Source organism: Lycorma delicatula, chromosome 1 (assembly GCF_047948215.1).
Source record: "Lycorma delicatula isolate Av1 chromosome 1, ASM4794821v1, whole genome shotgun sequence".
Lineage (NCBI taxonomy): Eukaryota > Metazoa > Arthropoda > Insecta > Hemiptera > Fulgoridae > Lycorma > Lycorma delicatula.
The window spans coordinates 306,635,183-306,651,819 of record NC_134455.1 but is presented as its reverse complement, the minus strand read 5'-3'; the positions used below and the strand labels follow the sequence as shown (position 1 = coordinate 306,651,819).

General features: G+C 29.2%; 1 protein-coding gene across 6 annotated transcripts in view; it reads left to right on the top strand.

The window, feature by feature from the left end:
• FipoQ (F-box/LRR-repeat protein FipoQ) overlaps nucleotides 1-16,637 on the top strand; it is a 78,844-nt gene that overhangs the window by 6,605 nt on the left and 55,602 nt on the right. The window contains exon 1 of one of the 6 annotated variants that reach the window (XM_075380708.1): nucleotides 9,997-10,140. The exons of 1 other annotated variant lie outside the window; for it this stretch is intronic. The gene's annotated coding sequence lies outside the window, so the exon portion shown is untranslated. Of the gene's footprint in view, nucleotides 1-9,996; nucleotides 10,141-15,201; nucleotides 15,350-16,637 lie in introns of those variants that run through there. 4 more of the 6 variants (XM_075380690.1, XM_075380717.1, XM_075380700.1 and 1 more) reach the window with 4 other exon arrangements.

Sequence of the window (16,637 nt, the reverse complement as noted above, 5' to 3'; positions counted from 1 at the left end):
GGCAGAAATTTATAACCTGTTATAACAAGGTATTCAATTTTTTTACATGTTGTAGCAAAGAAGTAGGTACCTTATTATTAGTTTTTCGTATGTTTATCTGATATTATAATGCTATGTTTGATGGTACATTTTTTCAATACAGGAGAAACCTAAAATCATATTTTTAAGAAGAACGAACGATTTCAGACCTAATGCTTTCGGTCAGTAACAATGTATTCCAACATAACTTAAAAAACCACATTTTTAATTTTACTTAAATATTAGAGTACCAGTTTTTATTTTATTTCTACTAAATTACTTGTCATTCAAAGCCCCTTCCAATGAGTTGTCACAAGCTACATCGTCTTATATAAAAAAAATAAGTTTTTAACCACTGAAAATTTAGAAAATATTTAACGGCAAAATTTTGTGGTAGTAATTAAAAAAAATTATTTTCACAGTTTTAATCCAGATATTATGATTATTTCAAATGGTTTAAGAAGTAATATCATGTAATTTTATAATTATTTTTGTTGAACTGAAATTTAATAAAAGTACTTCCCAGATGATTTTTTGCACCTACCAAGCGAAGGGGTGGGTGGATTTTAATTTTCTTTTTAGCATTTAGCAAAATTCATGTTTTTTTCCGGGTTGTCAATTAAATTCTGCCACTGCCACTTACAATTTTTGAGTTGGGGGTAGGTGTGTGGAAGGGTGGGTTCCATCTCTTTGAAAATAATTTTAAAAAGATTCACCCTGAGAATGGTATACAAGCCTGCAAGAAGAAATATGATGGTACTGATAGCTGTTGAATAAAAAATTTGGTAACTTTTCAAATGACCACCCAGTATATGTTTAATGATTATATAAAATTATCTGTATTAAACATTTTTTTAAATAGAATTTTCAAATTCATTTCCTTTTTTTATTGTTTGTATTACAATTAGAAGATACAGAATATTTAAGCTATTAGTTTATTCTAAAAATGTAAGTAAATACTTACATTTTATAATTTTTAACAAATGATCAAATTTTATAAACAAAAACATTAAGTTACATCAGCATACTATTTCTTAAAATAACATCCTTCTTGCTTGTTAGTCAAAACTTTATGAAGCCATCACTCCATGTTTCAGCCATCACTATTTTTAGTATCTTCTGAAGAATTCAGACAACTTCTAGTTATGTGAGGTGCTGGAGCACTGAATACTAAGTTTTCAAATACTATCAGAGAAAGAATACATATGTTGAAAGGTCAGATGACTTAATAGTCACATGCTTCCATATTAAGAGATAACTAAATTAAAAGGGATGTATTAAGTGATTATTAAGATGATATTAAGGGACGACTAAGAAAACTTCTGCTAAACTACTACTCATGTCATCAAGATGGGTTTGTTAGTTATTACTGACTGGCTGTTATGGCATCAGTCGTATAATAATTCACTCTGGTTCAAATACACAAAAATTTGTTTACTTAAATTAAACACAATATTAATGTACTTTATCACTGGATATAAGTTAATTGATTTTAGTTCTATCATCACTGACAGTGATTTTTACTTCCTTGGTTCTGATTAGTGTGTTAAACTAATTAATTATTAATTATATAATATAATATAAACTAATAATATAATATATTATACCTCAAGGAAGTGTATTAAGTACCACCTTATTTTCTATAGCCATCAACAGTATTACTAAATATGTGCAGACACCTGTTTCATGTTCTTTATTTGCTGATGATTTTGTTATATATATGTATATATTGCATCCCGTTCAACAGCCACAGCGGAGAGATTACTGCAGAATACTCTGTATCTCGTCTTGAAGCTTGGTCCAAGGTTACCGGCTTTACATTTTCACCTTGGAAAACAAAATGTGTAGTCTTTTCTCACTTGCGGGACCCCTTTATTCCGCAAGTCTTTTTCAGTGGAGAGCTAATTGCTATCTCTCCTGATGTCAAAAAACAAAATAGTACATAGGTGTTTTGTTTGATGAAAATTTGCTTCTTAGCAACCCCATTAGGCAAGTAACGGCGGACGCCGTCTCTGTGATGCACAAGCTTAGAAGGATTGCTTGGAAGGATTACGGGCTGTCATTTGTATATGGTGTACCGAGGTGTCTTCGAAAGTATGACCTCTTATGCTGCGTCCGTTTGGGCGCATAGCTTGGACACAAATCGAGCACTTATTCAAAATTTAAGGAGTGCCCAGCGCAGAGCCTTAATTGTATGCACTAGTGTTTTTAAAACAACCTTCTAGGCAGCCATGTGGAAGTTGCGAAGAGGTAGGGAGGCCGAAGCATTTGGGATGCGGTTTCGAGCCGAGCCAGAACCGGAGCGGAACGGTGATCGCAGTGCACCGGTTCTAAATTTTGAACAGTTGCCCATCTCCCTCCTACAGAGGAGGCTCTACAGCCTCACGATGGATGCATGGCAGCAAGAATGGCACGCCACGACTAAGGGTAGGTTCTTGTACAGATTTATACAGAATTTGGGGGAGCTCAAGTGCTCTCCAACCACGTGAATTTAAACCAATATTTGTTCCGGTTCCGCCTGGCAGCTGATGAGCTGTGCGTCTGCGGGGAGGTCCAGTCGAACAAACACATGATGCTTGACTGCCCAGCTCTTGGGGATGGGGGCAGAACTTACGCCATCCTGGAACTGAGAGGTCAAGGGGAAATGTTACTACTCATAAGTCTGTGCAAGATGGGTCCCAAAACAGCTCACACAGTTGCATAAACAAACGCGCTTGGACATCTGCCAAAAACATTTGGATCGCTATGGTAACGAATCTTATTAGACAAAATCATCACTGGTGACGAAACATGATCCATCATTACGAGCCGGAGAGTAAACGGCAGAGTATGGAATGGAAACATCCAAATTCGCTCTGCAAAGTTCAAGACCCAACCATCCGAAGGAAAACTGATGCTTACGGTTTTTTGGGACTCACAAGGCCCAGTGAAAGGAGCACAACAATAAACTGTGCGAGTTACAGTAAGATGCTGACTGCCAAGCTGAAGCCTGCAATTCGAACAAATGCCGAGGACTGCTGTCGAAAGATGTTGCGTTGTTGCACGACAATGCCCGTCCACATATTGCTGCCCACACTGCCGAAGCGCTCCAGATACTCAACTTCGAAGTACTGGCTCATCCTCCGTATAGCCCTGATCTTGGGCCTTCTGACTACCACTTGTTTGGTCCACTCAAAGAGACATTAAGGGGCCATCGATTTACCTCGGACGAAACAGTGAAAGAAGCGGCGCATTTCTGGTTCGCAGCTTAACCGAAAACCTTCTTTTATGAGGGCATCAGGAAGCTTCTGCAAGGATGGACCAAATGCGTTGAAATGCAAGGGGACTATGTTGAAAAATGATGTACATGTAAGTTTCCTATTCGTATTGCAATAAAATTTATAACTACATTGCGGATAATTGACCCTCGTACATAATATATATTTTATGTATAAAATATTATATGTATATATTTAATCAATTTGATATTTTAGGACATGCTTTGAGGTCTAATCTTACAACTATAAAAATTATACAAATATACTAGCGGACCCGACAGACGTTGTCCTGACGCGGCATTATTCTGTAATAAATGCACACACATAAATATAAGTAACTTAATTAAATTAAAATTAGCAGGAATGTGTTCTAAATTTCATTAAAATGACTATTAGTATGATATTATCAGTTTGTGATTGTTGTATTATTGTAATGGGTTTATTGATTAATTATGTGTAGTATGGTTAATATTTATTTTCACTAAATATTGAGATGTCCGATGAAAATTGAATTAAAAAATCGAAACGTCGTAAAATTAATAATTAGTGTAATTAATAAAAATTTTCATCCATATTACTACTAATTTTCACTTAATATCATTCTAAAAAAGTACCTCCTACATATTTTTTTAAATTTAATAATTTTGATGTTTCATAACCATGTAACAGCTTAATTAATCAATTAATAAAAAAATTAAAGCACTGTAAAAAAGCAACGTAGTTAAAATTTTAGGAGAAATTTTTATCATTTTTCTCATTCTTTATTTTAACATCTATTTTACCAAATTTTAGATAATTGTAAATTAAAAATAATTTTAGAAAACTTTTTATAAAATTAATCAACTAAAACACAAATTCAATTTTTTAAATATACTTTAAACTACGTTATAAGTAACTTATATTTTAATTTTATAAATGTTATAATTTATTTTATTTTACAAACTTAAATTTTTATTTTCAAAGACCCGTTCAATACTTCATAAGTAGCATAGAATCAAATGAGAACTGACAATTTAAATTTGTAGGTTAAGTTGATTGTTATTGAATGCACGTGTATACACATCATTAAAATTCATGTAAAATACTCACTTCAATACTGCACCTTACAAATTTGCACAATGTACATATTTTAATTAAACTTTAAAACGTTATTTCAATAAATAATAATATAATATTCTCAATAAGCGCGCAATTCCAGCAGACTCGGCAATGCTTCGCTATTGCTAGATCTGAGTATACATACAGATTAAATGATAACAATTGAAAGTTTCATAAAACCTTAAAAAACTGAACATTATAGCAATTTAACAAAATTTAACCTTTCAATTTATAAAAGTCAGAATGTAAATAAATCCAAATGGCAAAACAACAGCACTATCGGATTTAATTCAAACTATTCTCTAAAGACGAATTTTAATGTAAGAACAACACTAAGCTACGACGCAAGTAACTTATATGCGAAAAAGCAACAAAATAAAAAAATTCCTAGAATCCGATCGCAGCACCACTACCGGGTTTGACTGATAAACCAAAAATAAAAAAAAAAAACTTCTAAAACGCGATTGCAGCTCTGCCTACCAGACCCAATTGTGAACCTTAACCATCCCAAGATCAACAATATATAAATAAATTAAAAAAACATTTTCACTGCAATACTGTACCTTACAAATTTGCGCAATGTTTATTTTTTAATTACACTTTAAAACGTTATTTAAATAAATAATAATATAATATTTCTCAATACGCGCACAATTCTAAACGCGATCGCAGTGCTGCCTACTTGTCACTTAACCAGTTGTGATTTTGTTTACATTGCAACGGCCATACGGGCTCTTTGTGATTGGTCGTTGTGTTTGACAGCGGCCATCTTGCATTGATCTGATTGGTTTTGCTTTGTTTACATTTCCATCTGATTTATTAGCCTCTTATTTATTAAAAAACTGTTTTCTCGCGATTTTTTGTAACACAATAATAACACAAAATTACGAAATATTTTTCTCAATTTGATCGCAACATCAACTTTCGGGACAAACTAAAATTAAAATAGAATATTATTGAATATTCGATACTGCGATGGTAGTGCAGTCTGCCGGATCCCATGTAAAACATTCCAAAATCAACAACTACTTATAAATAAAAAATTAATTAAAAAAACATTTTCCAGTGCACCAAATTGTGAATCTAAATCATTTTCGAATCCCATTGAATACACACACAAAATTTCATCAAAATCAGTCCAGCCGTTTAGGAGAAGTTCACTTTCATACACACGCACACAGAAATATATATATATATAAAGATTTAAAGCTATTCCCTTGTTTTTATTTATAACAAGCAGACCCGGCAATGCTTAGCTATTAAATGAAGTTAAAAACAAGTTAGATAAAACATTATAAACTGAACATTACGGAACTTCACAAAATTTAACCTTTCACTTTATCCTTTTTTCCCTGTTCCCCTTTTCCGTTTTTCCTATTTTTCATTATTTCCCTTTTTCCCACGTGTAAAGCAGTCCCGTAGTATTTTAGTTTATAACGGACACATACTAACATTGCTTTTTATGTATATAGAAGAAGAAAGTCTGTTTGTATATTTGTTTGTTTCGAAAATATCTCAAAACTGGCGCCACCTAGCGAGTATATTTTTTGCAAAAAATCTTTCTTTTCAGTTAACTAATATATATTCTGAATATGAGCCAAATCGGACTGTAAGTGCAATTTTTCCAAATATCTCAACCCCAGCGCCATCTAGCGGGTCCATTTTTTGCAGAGGTATTTCTTTCCACACATCTTCTGAATATGAGCCAAATCGAACCATAAATACAACTTTTCGAAATATCTTAACCTCAACGCCATCTGGCGGGTCCAAACTAATTCAGAAACCTTCGTCAGCGTGCGCACAACTCACCAAAGTCTCATCACAATTGGACGAATGGTACAGGACGCATACGGGACAAGCAAATAAACATTTATTACTGAAAATATGCATACAATACTGGAACATCTTCTATATAACGAAGGCCCTTTAAACTTTTATTTAATTTTGCAGTGTATTTATGAGAAACAGAATTTAAATAAATAACGAGAAATTATTTTAAGATGTACAACCTTTTAATTTTACTCCTATTATGTAGAAAGCTTCATTTAAGAAGGAATAGATATTATTTTAGATGAGATTCCTCTTCCGAAGATAAAAATGGCCTCCGTTAAATACTGACAGGGCATTATTCATATGTAATACTATACTAATGGATATATAATAGGAATAGATATATACCGTTGAGTACATGTTCACATTCCAACCTGAAAAATGTTTTATGGGGAAAGTATGCGATCGATAGGTCTATACCACGAAAGAACATTCGAAATAATTTGGTCGTCGTACAAGTTAAATAAAATTGAATTTTCGGTATTATAATAACTAATAATAATAGATCTTCTCATTATACAGAAACATACTACTCAACGTTATTTTAAAATAGTAACTTTAAGAAATTAGTTCGCTTACAACTAAAATCATCATGGCAGAATAGTAGTAATATGCCAACAATGTTTTTACATATTTTCAGTGTGACGATGAAATTGATGTCTGATGAGGTAATGACGTTTTCAAGAATACATTAGTCTTTGATCAACAAAGTTTGCAGCTTGGTTCTCACTTGATCCCATCGATTAAATAGCGTGTTTATTATCAAAATTATACTTTATTTAGACTATAATTAGTAAAAAAAAAATCATCATACCTCTTTTCTACACAAATTTGGGTTCAGTTTGATCCCGTTACTGGACAAGTATATCAGTAACATTTCTAACGGTCACAACTTGAAGGAAGAGATATGAAATCGGAAATTGTAAAAAAATTCAAAACATTATATTTAAATCGTTAAGCCGGGTGGTCTTGTGGGACCCCGTTTTTAAAAAAATTCACATATCTTCTTTAAGTACGGGTTCTATTCAGCTCCTTTGTATTTTTTTTTTTTGAGAAGGAGGATTAAAAGTTTATTTATTTAAATAATAATTTAATTCAAAAGTCGGGCCGATTCTGTGCAATGTTATTTAACAAGGCTAAAACGTACGATGGGGGTTGGAAATCAGGCCAAAGCTGGAAAATATATAGCCAAATTTCTGTCAAAAGGTTTTCGAGATCTAAGGCAAAAACTGTTTAGAATTAATTTTGAATAATACCTCATCTCTAAACCTGATTGTCATAAAACTTTGGAATTTAAATAATTTAATAAATAGTTTATCGTAATAAAGCTCAAAATTGTACGAACTTAACGTTTATATATATTTTATGTTTTGTATTTTTTTATTTATGCATACATAAATCTTCCGGGAATTTCTATAAAGTTTGTGCTTTTTGATAAAGGAAGTCTTGGAACGTCGAAATTTACAAAACCCCGACACTCAAACTTTTTTCGATTTCTATATTTTCCCTTTTTAACTCTTCTGCTGCAGCAATATGTAGCTGTATCCGAAAAAGTAAAAAATATTTATACAAGGTATACTACTGAACTATATCAACGTTCAATTCCAATAAATTTAAATTTTGCTCAAATGTTTAATATGTGGCGTTAGTTACAATTGAAAAATATGAATAATATTTTCTTACCGAAATTTAAATAGTAATATTTTCTTAATCAGCGATTATAATTTTTTTCTCTAATTTTTAATTCTTTGTTTTTTATCCCTGCTATAAGTATTGGGGAAACGATGGGGATAAAATATTGTTATCTAGAGGAATAGACCAGTTAATTTCTTAATAAGTAAGAGAATTTTTTGTGATGTGTGTGTATGAACGTGCATTGTCACCTGAGGAAGCTTAGAGAATTCTAAGTGAAACGTAATGTATTTAATTTGTAAGTTTGTATAGTTGATTGGTTAACCCTATACATTAATATTTAGAATATATATTAATATTATTATTATATTAATATATATATATATATATATATATACTAATTGTATTTTTTGTTTTCTAAAATTTTTCGTAATAAATGAAAATAAAAATTATGTATTCTAACTGTGCTTTTTATAGTAAAATAATATTTCATAGCACTATCATATACATCAATATTCTATTATATGCAATAGTGTAATTATAGTGAATAATTTTGTTTTGTTGTTTTAAATATATTCTTGTTATTAAAAAAAATGTTAATAATAACAAATAAAAAATTTATGTACGAGTATTTTAATTGTGTTTTTGTATAGTTGTAAAAATGAAAAATATTGTAATTATTTTTTGTCTATTAAAAAACGTTTTTTACTTTTTCACTTTCGTTTCTTTTCTCTTTTTAGAACACCGTATTTCATAGGACATTATTATTACATCACATAATACACTAACAAGGGTTATTTTCGACTATTTTCTGCTCCCATCAACCGCAAAAAAACTATTTTGTTTCATCGGCTTCAAGTCTCTTCAACCGCTGTCATTTCCGTTCAGAATTTGAACTATTTCGTGCAGAAATATTACCGATATTTCCGCCCAGAAACCCATCATGTAACGTTCTTGATCAGGCCTTCGGGAAAGAAAGTTATGAAGCACACAATCGTCTTCAAACAGATCTTGTTGTGTGACACGTATTTGCAAAATAAAAAATTATTTAACGTACACAATTGAAGTTCGTTTGAAATAATTAGTAATAAGACATTTTTCCAGAAACCAATGTCAGTATTAAGACATCGATTGAGACGTATTCGGTGTCGTGGTGTTTATTCATAATTCCCTTGTCTTTTACATTTGAGAAATAGAATATTTGCTATCAACTTTATTACTCTAATGATATTGCCTTCCCTGACCGCTTTCACCCAACTACTTTTGAATTTTAAAAATTTGCCCATCATTTGTTTAGTGATTAGCTAGTTCTCTTTGATTCACACTCTTTGGATGTAGCCAGTATAACTAAACACCTATTCAATTCGTTCCAACTTACTGATTACATCATCGTTTGAATTTTCAAAATTTCGCACTCGTTCTCAAGATATTTAACGTAATCTTAGAAAATGAGAAGTGTCTTTTTTAATTTAAGACTTTTATTTTTACGACGTTTAGGCAAGTCTTAAGACTTTCAATAAAAATTAACAGCTGAACTTCTTGAAACACACCTGATGACCTTTGTCTCAGAATGCTCAGATCTATAATACTATTCGGATGCTTAACAATAAATGATTTATGTTTACTGTTAAAAACATAATACAAAAATATGCTAAAATTTTATTAGATTTCTCTGATAGTTAATAAGGATTAAGAAGTAGTATTAACTTCTGTTAATACTGTTTAATTATTAAACAAATGATTTTGGGCTATCATTATTAATATTATTGAAACAAATTTTGCTGATCTCTATGGTGAGTTGGTGGCGTCTTTGTCTTTCCAGGAGTTCTGGGTTCGAGTTTCGGTCAAGCTTAGCATTTTTCACGCTCTATAAAACTCATTATCATCCATCATAGTAACTTTTATTGGGCATCAGCTTATTGTTACTATGTATAAATAATATATAATTTATATTTTTCAAATATGAAGTTCTGTAATAAAATAAAATTTATGAAGTTGTATTATGCAAGGTTATAATTAAGTTATGTCTAATTAAAAATATATATAGTGTATATATATATATACATTCTAGGTATCTAATCTCTTAATTAACTTGTACACATATCCCGCATACTATTTCTCTATCGTCACAGTAATTCGTTGGCACAATACAAAAGAGAGGTGCATGTTTCGCGAACGTGTTTTGAACTACACAATGTTATTTTTGTTAATTGATGTATTGGAGCGTGATTGATTGTTCTATGAGATACAGAGGGAGTTAAATGTATTTTAAAAGTGTGGAGTATTGATTTGGATTTTCTATCGCGTAAGGATATTTCTTTTAAGGTTTTTTATTATAAATCTTTATCTAAGAGAATAAGATAAGCAAAAATTTTATTAAATTTCTTTGATAATAAGGATTAAGAAGTTGTATAAAGTATTTTCATTATAAAAAATATGTTTTTTAAGAGTTTCTTTTTGTTGATAATTATCCTTTTATAAATGGGACTATACAGTGGGTCCTAATGGGGTATAAATTCACCTCGTAAAGGTATCATTTATTTCAGTCATCCGGGATTTGGGGTAGATACGTAGATATGAGCCTTCACTGCCACGATTAAAGGCTTCGCTTCTTATTAGCTTATTACAAAAAGTTAGTTTAGACTTTAAAATTGTCTGATATATATATATATGAAAAAAACATAATTTCCATGTAAAGTTTGATTTTATTATTTCAGATGATAAAGTAGATTTTGTTCATGTTGATAATAGTTATTCATGTCGTCTTGAATTTTCGGGGGTCATGTATATTGATTATCCCTTATCCACTGCTAAGATAAATAGTAATCATTGCTCTAAGAATTTTATTTATTTCCTTATTTATTATTTGTGTCATTATAAAAAAAAAAAAACAAAAAAAACGGTGATCTTAAATAAAAAAGAAAATCCAAATTGTTTTAGAAAACTTTGTTAAACCAGCACAAAATTAATACAAATTACTACACATTCAACGCTGGGCTAAAGCATTCTGTTCTACGATAAAAAAACTCAACAAATAATAACATTTTGAGCTATAAGAACAAAAAAAAATTTTTTAAATCTACCCTTTGCTCTTTGTTAGAAATTATTTCCACCCGGTACGACTTATATAAAAATAAAATAATTTAATTCGATAGATGTGAAAATAGAATTTTACAAAGGTGAAATTCTTTTTTTTGTAAGACAAGGATATGTTGCCACGAAACCCCCTGATTACGATGAAGATTGTTCTTATCTTAAAAAACCTGATTTAGAGAAAAATAACAATTAAACATTTTTCAAGTGAGTAGATTAAAATATTAAAAAAAGTCTTTTAGGGTAAAACTTTTAGAGATGGGGATGATTTCATAATATTTTAATAAAAAAATTGTATTTGTTATATTTCATATTACATTACTATTTTTTATCCGACTATTAGAATTGATTAACAGAATCAATTCCTCAATACACAATTCACTAAATTTGAAGATTTTTTTTTATTAAACCGTTGATGAGATATAAAAACCAAACAGAAGTTATCAAGTATATGATAATACTCATACACAAAGAAATGGACATTTTTTTGTATGGATGGATTTTCTGCCGTAGAATCTCCTAAAGTTTAAAAATACAAAAGTTCGGGAGAAGGATTATTTTGAGGTAGATAGTAATCAGAACCCACCCGGTTGGTCTAGTGGTTAACGCGTCTTCCCAAATCAGCTGATTTGGAAGTCGAGAGTTACAGCGTTTAAGTCCTAGTAAAGCCAGTAATTTTTACACGGATTTGAATACTAGATCGTGGATACCGGTGTTTTTTGGTAGTTGGGTTTCAATTAACCAACACATCTCAGGAATGGTCGAACTGAGAATGTACCAGACTACACTTCATTTACACTCATACATATCATCCTCATTCATCCTCTGAAGAATTATCTAAACGGTAGTTACCGGAGGCTAAACAGGAAAAAAGAAAAGGAAAAAAAATAGTAATCAGGTCCCCCCTCGTGTAAAATAGTCATAAAAAGAACTAGGCAGATTTTTTAGTATTATCTTAGATAAAAACTTTTGTCATTTCCTTTTCTTATACACCTATTTAGGCCTAACCGTAGTTAGTTTTCAGTGAAAGTGAAATTAAGAATTATTTATTCCATAGGAAAACTAATAACGCTTGTCATTATTTTTCGTTAGATTATCCGGATTTCTGGAATAATCGAATAAAACTATTTATAACCCTTTATTTGTCCTACATTTCATTTCATTTCAATAATTCGCGAAATTTTTAGGTTCACTTTTTTGTAGGTTCAAGAGAGACTTTTTGATTACGGTTATGGAATGTTAGAAGATATTACTCCCCTGATAACATTGGCGTCATCATCTACTAGCCATTACCAATGTTTTTTATAAACTCTATTAAAATTACGAGGAACTATAAGAATAAATATAATATGTCAACAGTTAATGTCGAGATTGCTTATTTTGATATCAAATTCTGAAATATCTATATCAATTTTGAATTTGGGAAGGGTGTAATAAAATAAAATTAAAAATTAATCTTTTGTATAAGAATAAAACTGTTAACAAAAAATTACTGAGTAACATATATAACAGCTTAGGCCGTATTTAATTTGCATTCTTTGGAAGATCTCGAAGCTGAATTTCTCAAAATCTGTTAATTTTCATACGATTTGAATGAGTTTATATTCGTAGTTGTATGGAATGTTCAATTTTAAGATATAATTTTTTTAACAGTAGAATATTCTCTAAAAATAATTGGAAAAACCTTTCCAGTTTAGAATTTCGTTTTCTGAAATTAATGATGTTCATTGCATCTCCAGTTCTTTTAATGAACAAGGAAGGTATTTCTTTAAAGGTTGAATATCAAGACATTTCGGTGGACTTGTTATGCTGAAGCCAACAACAGTATTTTTAACAGTGAAGAAGATAAGAGAAACCATTTAATTTCTCAATCTTTATTGTAGGTCTGACATGTGGTGCTTGTTATTTTTGAAGTCACTAAACCGATGTAGCCCCGATGTTTGGTAATAAATATACTATAAAATATACTAATAATTTTAATAATATTTGAAGGAGAAATTTCAAATTCAGTAAAGACAACAATTCAAAAATAAATGATCATAATTTGTCAACAAAAGTCAAATTTATAATCCTTAAAAAATAATTTCCTAATACATACAATCGCACACATGAGTAGAAATACGAAGTTTTGTTGAGTATTTAATGAAAAGTATTAGTTAAAAACAATTTTTTTTTTAATTCTTTCAAGAAAATTTTATTCTTTATCACCATAAGACGTACATAACTATCTCATAAACGTGTCAAAAATAAAAAATGACACTAAAAGTTATGTTTTTCATTCAAAGGGACATTCCTATAGATTGTCCATAAAGGACCTAAATAATTTTTAATTTTTTTCTTAAGTTTGAGTATTTTAAAAAAATTTCTATTATTTTAAAACTCAAAATTATGACAAGCGCTTATTACTATTAAATTTTGTCAAAAAAATTTTAATTCTAGTATTATATAAAACTATAAAATTTCAACCAGAATTTTTAAGAAATGATTCCTACAATTGTGGACTTTGAAATGGTTCTAACGAAATAAGCTATTTGATGATACTTTATTTTTTAGTTAATTTTATCACCTGAATGAATTTAAAAAAAAAAATATTCCATAATAAATCTTAATTAAAAATTATAAATTATAAAATTGAATGTTTCAAAAATAGATCTTACGATTAATGTAAAACTATAACAAATATTGTGTGGAATAAAACATATTTAAAGCATTTTTTTTTGTAAGTACATGAAAGAAATAAAAACAATTTTTTTCCAGTTTGCAGTTTGTTTTATTTTACCTGCAGCTACATAGAAACATTGATTGATTTAATTTTATATTAATAAATTGCTGAGTTTTTATTCAATATCTACTCAGAAAGAGAATTCTGAAAATTGGTATAAAAGTGTTGCTTTGTGAGAAACCAAAGAAAATATTTATACGTATACATATCGATTTTCTGTGGAATATAAAAGGGAACCCGAGTCAGATAAAGATACTTTTGTTTTTCAGATTTAAAAAAAAAAACAATTTTTTGTTGATCCCAAAAACAAAAGGCACTTTTTTCGTATAGGAAGTTATTGTTCCTAAAAATGAGACTGAAACAAATTTAATAAGAGTGATTAGTAACATTATACTGATATAATAGTTTTATTCCAGGCATCGTGTAAAATACTATTTGTAAATAGTTTAGCTTTGCTATTTATCTTTATATATGATATATGATAAAGCTTAATATTTTTACTTCTTTGTACGAAGTAAAAGAAGTATTGTGATTGCAAAAATTTCCATTTTCAAATTTCGACGGAAATATACATTTTGACCATCCCCGAATCCATTTTGACTAGTTTCGGCATGACGTCTGTATCTCGTCTGTATGATGTACGACATACGTACGTAATAACTCAAAAACTCATAACAATGCGTCATAACTCAAAATGCGAGATACGTCAAACGTATCTCGCATAACTCAAAAACGATTAGCCGTAGGATGTTGAAATTTTGGATTTAGGACTGTGTAACATCTGGTTGTGTACCTCCCATTTGATTGGGATCGACTGAACCAAAAGTGTCCAAAAAAGCCCAAAATCCAAAAACATTTGGGTTTTGGACTTTTTTCTTAACTGCAGTAATAAGCCCTCACTGATAGCTTTTTTACGATATATGATAAGTAGCATTTATATTCATTGGTTCCTGAATTATGGCCAAATAAAATTTTAATAAATGAAATACGAGTATTTGGATCTTACAAGGGGAAGCTGTTTGTATCAGACTCATCTCTTTTTAAAAAAAATTTTTTAAAAATTTAAATTATTGATTTATTAATAATTATTAACCTGTGATTGTAAAATAATTACCATAAAAAATATGAGAAAATACCAGAAGTTATTAATGAAATACAATTTTATGTACTTTTCATTCAAAAAAAATGTGTATGTGTAATTTAATAGGCGTACAAGGAAGTCATACGTTGTCCACATCAGATTTTTTAGTTTATAAATTATTTATTTTTTTACAGAGATAATGAAAATGTAGGTCACTTCATATAAATAAAGTTAACAATCTGTGCCACTGAAAATGATTGTATTTGGCTAATTGTAAACATTTTTTTTTGTTTGGCTCGAAGAACCAAGTGCATGAAGTACAATTAAAAATCTATTATTTGGCATCAGGTTATGATCATTTATCCTCAACCAGAGTAATCCAGTTGACTATCTTCCTAATAGACTGGTCGAAAAAAAGGATAAGCGGTCGGTCGGACGGCATCTTTACACATTTCAGTTATGCAAAGTGGAATTGGTGCAGCCCAGGAGGCGGGAGTTGTTTTGAACAGCTAAAATAAAACGAACAAGGCCTGTCCGTAACAATGTGTCTAGTTTAGTGTTTACTTCAACCGCCGTTACGACTTCAACAAGCCTGAACTGTTAACTTCTTAAGTTAAGGTCTGTTGATTAATTAGTTTCACTAAAGTGTACAGTAAAATAAACCGGTTACTGAACATTAAAAATTTGTTCAGTTTTAGAGAAGTCGTATAAAATGAATGTTATTGTGTAGTGAACAAAATAAAATATACTGATATCAATTTTATCACCAAGACATTTAAAAATTAAATCAAATTGTTAAAACTTATTTTGTATCAATCGTCAACCGGTTTTAATCTATTGCTTTTATTTTTGATAAAATGCAATTAAATTATTTTTTTAAGTAAAATTAACTTTTTGTAAAAGTGTCACGAAGTAATAATAATCTCGTAAACTATAGTAGTAATTTCAATAATAGTAATCTCATTATTTTAGTTCAAATTAAATTAATTCTATAAAATTTTACATTCAAAAAGTGAATTAAAAAATGTTTAATTACAAATCATGAGCATTTTTAAGGAAAATATTTTAAAATTACAGAATTTATTATATTTATTATTAAAAATTACCAAGGTAATTTTTATCTTTAATTTACATTTAATCTAGTAATACATTAGTACAATGACTAATTTTGTTACCGATATATAAAAAGAGAAAATCATTTTGAATCAATAATAAATAATTTTTTCGTATTCTTTTCTTGAATTAAGCAGAAAATAAGCTATAGAAATCTTATGAACTGCTAAGAAAAATAAATTTCCTAATTTCAAGTTTAAGTATATTAGAAATTAAAAAAAAAATACTTAAAAATATTTCAGATAAATGAATGCTGAGTCACATAATATCAGTAGTATATAAAGAAAGAAATAAAAATTAGTTTTAAATGAATTTAAAAATAATAGAAGTGATTATTAAGTAATCGCTTAATTTTAAAATGTGTAAATCTTAAAATTTGTGTTTTTTTTTAAATTTCATAATAAATGTGATTAAAAGAGAACGGATAAATTCCATTATTAATTATTGAAAGTAGGGAATACTAAGTAGGATGATCATTGAAAAAAATCAGCTATAATTATAAAAATTAAAAAAGAAAATTTAGAAGTTTACGTAATATATTTCAAAGGGTTTTCTTTAGATTTAATAGCATTGATTTAAAAATATTATTTTTTTGTTTAATTTTTTTTGGATGTTTTAACAGACAAAGATTAAAAAAATTGGATTTAGTTTTCCATTAATTTATTAGAATGCATTATTTTATTTTATTAACATATTCTTTGAACCAAAATTAAGATTGATTCTTTTAATGTTTTAAACATAAAATATAAGTAATATATCATTTTAAAAACACCCAATGAATCAACTAAAAATT